Genomic DNA, 6,753 nt, shown 5'->3' with positions numbered 1-6,753 from the left:
CTCGGCGAGGAGACGCCGCCCCCTTCCGACTTCCCGCGAGAGCCACACAGGCAAGGAGAGGGCGGGGCCGCAAGCGAGAGCCCTCGCTCCGTCAATCAAGCCAAGGCACCCGTCTATTTGACGTGTGCAAGGATGGGAGGGACGGAGGCCCAGCAGTTGCTCTCTACTCCTCCCCTCCAGCTCTTCGGCACGGAAGCCCAATCACAACACGCTAACCGCTTGGCCAATCACGAGATGCTCCGCCTCCGCCAGGGCAAAAGAGGGGAGGAAAGAGAGGGTGAGGGAGAGGCGGGCCTAGGGTAGAAGAGCCGGCCAATCGTGAGAGCGGTTAGCGGCGCTTTAGCCAATCGGATGACGCGGAGGTCTGCGCGTTCTCTCTCTCTCTCTCTCTCTCGCGCTCTCTCTCTCTCGCTCTCTCTCTCGCCTTGATTTGGAGCCCGCAAAGTGATGTTTTGCTTCATTTTCACCTGTGCAAAGGGAGGAAGGATTGGATGGAGAACCATCTTGGGGCGAAAGGGGTTTAAAGGGTCGGGGACCAGCTGAAATGTGGGGTGCAGGCAGCAAGCATGCTGTCCTTCTCAGCACTGATTTGCATATGCAAATTAATGCAAAAAGTGTCATTTTACTTGGTTCTGAAGATGTGGAACTAGAAACAGCAAATGCATAGGGCGGTAGTCAGAGTTGAGCCAAGTCAGCCACATCCATTAATGTCAGTGGGGTAGTCTGAATGCGGCTGACTTTGGCTGCAGCCCATAGGTTGGAGAAAAGGGCGTTACCACGGTGGCTGGGCCCTTCCACGCCCTTTGCAGCCTCATCCAAATATACGCTTACTAGCTGCATACCCTCCAACATTTCTTCGATGAAAATAGGGACATCCTATGAAGACTCCCTGGAAAAGACCCTGATGTTGGGAAAGATGGAGGGCACAAGGAGAAGGGGACGAGAGAGGACGAGATGGTTGGACAGTGTTCTCGAAGCTGCAAACATGAGTGTGACCAAGCTGCGGGAGGCAGTGGAAGACAGGAGTGCCTGGCATGTTCTGGTCCATGGGGTCACGAAGAGTCGGAAACAACTAAACAACAACAACAATTTCATGATGATGATAATTATATTTATACCCCCACCCATCTGACTGGGTTGCCGCACTACTCTGGGCAGCTTCCAACATATATAAAAACATAATAAAATATTAAATATTAATAAACTTTCCAATACAGGGCTGCCTTCAGATGGCTTGGGAGTCAGATAATTCCATAATACCCATATTTCTCTGATGCAAATTTGGACATCAAAAGGGAAAGCGGGACATTCTGGGATAAAATCAGAAACTGGGACAGCTTCTGTAAATCCGAGACTGTCCCTGGAAAATGAGACACTTGGAACGTTTGCCATACAGCCATGCTTGCTGAGGCTGATGGGAGCTGTAGTTCAAAAAAAGAGAGGAGGGCACTGCATTGGAGAAGGTTGCTTGCACAAATTTGGTGTGCCTGGCATCCAAAATTCCCCAGTAATTTTTGCTGCAGGGTAATATTTCTCCCTTGTTATCTTACCAAGAGTACAGTCGTCCACATATTTACTCCAGACTAAGCTCATTTAAGTTCAGTAGGTCTTAATCCTAGGTCACTGGTTGCAGGATTGCAGTCTTAACCAATGGCACACTGACCTTATAGGACAGGAAATTAACATGAATGTGAGCCAAAATTAAACCATCATTTTAATTGGCCATCATTAAAATGTCGCAGTGAAGGTGTTTTAATTATAGGCTGTTTCTCTTCATTGTTCATTAACCAAAAGCGGTCTCCAAGATCAAATGCAACTACGTCCACATCACTTTAAAAAAACCCAACCCCCCCCCCAAATATCCCCCCAAAATTGTCCCACAGGTGGTTTCTATGGCGACATGTGCGATTGCAGTGTCATGTCAAGAACTTGCCTCAAACACACACACACACACGCATAGAGCGAGAATAAAATGCTTGTGGAAAATCTACAAAGAGATTTAGGGATATGAAAGGCAATCAGTTTTTAAGAGCATAAAAGGTACTTATAACCTCGGCTGTCACAGCAAGTCACTTCCATGAATTACAATTGCAAATGGATTCAAAGCTATAATGATGCTTCTACATTCCTTGCCAGATGTAAGAGTTCATACACAATGCAGTCTTTGTACTCAGTGCGTTTCATAAAAAAATTCTCATGAAGTGTTACTACATGGCAAAGCTCAGGTGCCACAAAATATTAAAGAGCCTTTATTTTATTTTATTTTATTTTCACCTCCCTTTTAGGATTTAGGTGGGGTGCTGGCTCTGTGGTACAGCATCAGCTCTGCATGCTAAAGTTCCCTAATTCAATCCCCATCAATTCAAGTTTTAAAAAGAAGGCCTGAGAAAACCTCTCGGACTCTTTACCTGGCACAAACCCAGAAACCCAGAAAATGCAAGAATGCAAGTCCCACTGCAAGAGTAATATATGAGCAAAGGAAACTGCTTTCTACTGAGTCAGGCTATGGAGTTTTGTGGCCCTGAAGCTGGAACTGTTTTGAGGGCCCCTTCACATCCAGCAACAAGATTTGGGTTGCCCCTGTGACCTTCTTCAATGGGGTTGTTCAATGACAGATATATATATATATTTCCATATTGTTCCATGACAGACATACATTTTTTTTTAACTAATACATCTCAAATTTTGATTAAAATGGCTGTCCTGTATTTTCTCACCCATCCAAGTCACTGGGGTGAAAAAAATATGCTATACCTTATAGTTTTTAAGTCCTGCATTGGGCAAAAGATTCCTGCAGTGCAGGGGGTTGGACTAGATGATCCTCATGAGATAATCCAGGAAAAGCACACACCAATATATATATTTTAGAAAGGGGCAGCTTCTCCTCCTTGCCTGCTCTCCAGCAGCCACTACGAGTTGCCTAAGGAGGAGGCCAGCAGCAGCAACCATGGAGAGGTCATGGGATGCTCCCTCGCTGCTGCATGTTAGGTTTTCTTAATATTGAGGTGGTCAGTGGTGCTACTCAGAGGTGTGTGTTTGTAATTATAACCTGCATGGCAGCACACCTGAGGTATCTTAATTTAACTAATTAGAGGAAGTTTACCTACTGCACCGAATGCAGCAATGTGATAGGGTAATCGATTATTTTGAAAACTGTATTCAAGTTGACCAAATGCTTTGTATGGTAGTGGCTGGTGTAGAGCGGTGAGTTGCAGCTGTTCGGTTATTATTTAAAAATAAAGTAAGCAAAAAATATTGCAGGGAAGTTTTTATTCCATCACCCCAGTCACTGCGCAAACTCGGTTGGCGAAGAAAGTCCAACACTGCAACCACCATCCCTTGGGACAAGCACCAGCTCCTCCTCCTGGATTTTGCCAGTGGCAGTGTTGGCAGGGAAAATAGGGGCATTCTGGGATCAAATAAGAAGCTGGGGTGGCTTTCATAATTCCGGAACTGTCCCTGGAAAACCGGGACACTTGCAGGGCATGCAGTCACTTCCTGGACAAAGGTGTTATGTCCTGAAGTTCTCACCCTGGGCCAGCAGAGGGATACTGTAGATAGTTTTCACTCAGGTCCACATATGCAAATAAGGAATTGAAAGTGACATTCAGTGACTGGATAGTTACATAAAGTTGTTACTGTTGCTTTTGTAGTGGAGCTCTATATAAGCAGGTTGGCGGAACCCTCCAGCCCAGTTCTGTTCTGGCCTGTGAATAAACAAGAGCTGTTTGAAGAATCACTGTGTCGTCTGATACACCCACAACTTAACAAAAGCTTTTGTTTGCAGATTAAACATAACTCAAGGAGCTGTGTAGCTAAGAACAGGTTGGGCAGCAGAGGTGGAATGGCTGGGAGGGACACACAAATGCAGGGAGCGTCAGCCTTTAAAGGGATACTCCCCCCCCCCCATTGCTGTTGCTCTGCCAGACCAGGCTGGCCAGCCCTGCCCAGCCCCAGTTGCTAAGCAAGCAGAAGGACTCGCTGCCCACACAGGAGGGAGGGAAGGTGTCAAACACAAGGCTGGTTGCCCAGTCTCACTGGCTAGATGCACAGGAGCCCATCTTGGGAGGAGGGCTGAGAGCTCCCTCCCAGAGGTGGCCTCTGAGTCTGGAGTGGCCGCAGGATTTCAAGCAGCCTGGAGGACTCTTGTGGCCAGGGTCCCACCAGCATGAGAAACTCCAGAGGCTCCGGTTCTCATCTGAGCCCATCATCAAACTAGGGTTGGTGAGGCCACCCTCAGCAAGGAAGCCAGGAATCACGGACCTGTGAGGTGGGGAAGTCTATCCCTATGGAGGTTTTGAATTCTGTGGAAAGTGGCTCCCGGTCTGGCCAGGGGCAGGCGGAAGCGACGGACCCTTCTCCTACCGCTGCAAGCCGAACAGTGGAAGAAGGGGCATCTGCAGCGGAGTGCCCCATTTGCTACCTCTCCTTCGACAATGTCTTCAGGGCCCCTCGCCTCCTGCCTTGCTCCCACACCTTCTGCTTGGAGTGCCTAGCCAGGCTGTGCGTCTTCCTCAAGTCAAGCCAGAGCTTCCAGTGCCCGCTCTGCAGGGGGAGCGTCCCCTTACCCTGCGGAGGAGTCCCCAGGCTTCCAGTCAACATGGACATCGTCCAGCAGTTCCCCCCGTGGATGAGGGAGGTGCATGAGGTCTGGCTGGACGGCTTCCGTCTGTGCTGGCGCAGGAAGCTGCCAGGGAATGCCAAAGAAGAAGAGGCCTTTGCGGTGCTTGTGACCCTGGAATTGCTAAAGGCTGCCGCGCCCCGAGGGTCTGACCCCAGGGAGCTCGTTGTCGCCCACCCCGTATCCAGATGCTGGGAAACGTGCTGCCTCTTGTGGGACCACTATCCTGGACTATTCTGTGCCACTGCCCTGATGGTCTTGGGGCTCTTGCTGTCCACAGCCCTAATGTTCGGATTGCAGCGCTGATGCTGGAGGTTGCAGTGCTGAGCTGGGCTTGGTTGGCTGCCTTCTATCAGCTACAGTGCAAGGCTGATCACTTGCTTTGGGTAAGGTGGCTATTTGCATATGCAAATAAGCACATCTCTCTCTCTCTCTCTCTCTCATTATAAGTGAGCGGTGAAGTTTAAGATTAAGCAGGTTAAGTGAACACTTTGCCCTACAGAGGCAAGTGGACCAGAGGAACAAAAAGAGGCACATTTTAAAATCTACCAAAAAACACTGGATTCTGCAGTCTGTGGAAACAGGCAGATTGTGTGTTTTTCTGTGATTCTGTGGTGGCGTCAAAACTGCAGGACCCTCCAGCCTGGGCCCCTTACCTCAGGCTGCTGGAAGTTAAGCTCAAGCCACCCCCTCCAGTCTTTCCACCTCCTTCCCACTTGTTTTAAGCCTTTTCCACCATGAGGGCTAGAAACAGGCCTGTCAGCAGCTGCCAGCCCAAAGGACTCCTCCCTGCCTTGAGTTACTGTGTCCCAGGGACGCGGACTTATAAAAAATATTGGGGGGGCCCGGGAAAGCTCATGAATAATAAATAAGCTCATGAATATGCAAATAAAGTGGCGCCGCCTCCTCGTGAGCGAATAGGGGAGAGCGTGCTGCGCCTATTAATCAGCTCCGAAGGAAATTGGGTGGAGCTTTTGCTCGGGAGGGAGGGCAGGAGGCATGCAGCCCGACCCTGTGCATTTTGGGCTGGGGGAGGGGCGGCGATGGCGCTCTGCTGGAGGGGCGCCGGAGATTATTGGGGGGGCGGAGCCCCCCAAACGAATTTTTGAGGGGGCTCGGGCCCCCTCAAGCCCCATGGAGTCGTCGCCTATGCTGTGTCCTGTCCCTCCATGTGTGGGCCACTTGCCTAGGAGTGGCGTGCAGACACCCATGGGTGCCAAATGCATCTCCCATCTCAGGTGGCCACCTCCCTGCAGCTCCAGGCTCTGAGGAAAGACCAAGCTATGGCTGGGGGTCCTGAGCCACAGAAGTTTGCAGGTCAATGTTTACAAGAGCTTTCCTGCGGCTGCAACAGCAAACTGCGGCAGCGACCTCGCACAGAAAGACCTTGGAAGAAAGCATTTCCTCACCTCCACACACATGCCTCGTTCCTTTCACAGAGTCCAGGCAAGGCTGCAGAGAGGTGGAGGCAGGCAGGGGCCATGTGGCCACCACAGATGGGTGCCAACTTGCATGGTCTGTAGGAGGGAAGAGGAGGGAGCAATTTGCGGCTCTGTCTCCTGCCCTTGAGCTTTCCCTACGCTCGCGGGGTTATTAGAAGAACTTGCCATTAAGAACTTGAACTTGCTTCTTTCCTCCTCCCTCCCAAATCTGTTTTCCTTTTATTCCATGCCTTTAAGAACTGTAACCCTGAGGGGCAGTGACTGTTTTGTTTGTTGTGATCCATAAGCTGTTCTGGGAAATTTTGGGGTCTGAAGAGTGAGATTTTTCAAAAATAAAATAAAATTGGGGTATGTGTGTGTGAATAAACACTTATGTGCATGCCCTGAGAACTACTGGAATTTTATATATATATATATATATTAATAATAATAATTTATTATTTATACCCCGCCCATCTGGCTGGGCCTCCCCAGCCACTCTGGGCGGCTTCCATAGAAAAAAAAATACAATAAAATATCACACGTTAAAAACTTCCCTGAACAGGGCTGCCTTAAGATGTCTTCTGAATTTCAGGTAGTTGTTTATCGCTTTGACATCTGCTGGAAGGGCATTCCACAGGGCGGGCGCCACTACCGAGAAGGCCCTCTGCCTGGTTCCCTGTAGCTTTGCTTCTCGCAATGAGGGAACCG

General features: G+C 49.5%; 1 long non-coding RNA gene across 1 annotated transcript; it reads right to left on the bottom strand.

The window, feature by feature from the left end:
• Nucleotides 1-3,253: 3,253 nt before the first annotated feature.
• On the bottom strand, nucleotides 3,254-6,453 carry LOC308572778. Its single transcript, XR_014001866.1, has 2 exons — nucleotides 5,808-6,453; nucleotides 3,254-5,403 (listed from the first exon to the last, which is right to left on the bottom strand). It is a non-coding gene; the product is annotated as an uncharacterized lncRNA (long non-coding RNA).
• Nucleotides 6,454-6,753: the final 300 nt, after the last annotated feature.

This window comes from Podarcis bocagei (assembly GCF_964188305.1).
Source record: "Podarcis bocagei genome assembly, chromosome: 14".
Lineage (NCBI taxonomy): Eukaryota > Metazoa > Chordata > Lepidosauria > Squamata > Lacertidae > Podarcis > Podarcis bocagei.
The sequence above is the reverse complement of the archived record's forward strand: the minus strand, read 5'-3'. Positions and strand labels throughout refer to the sequence as shown.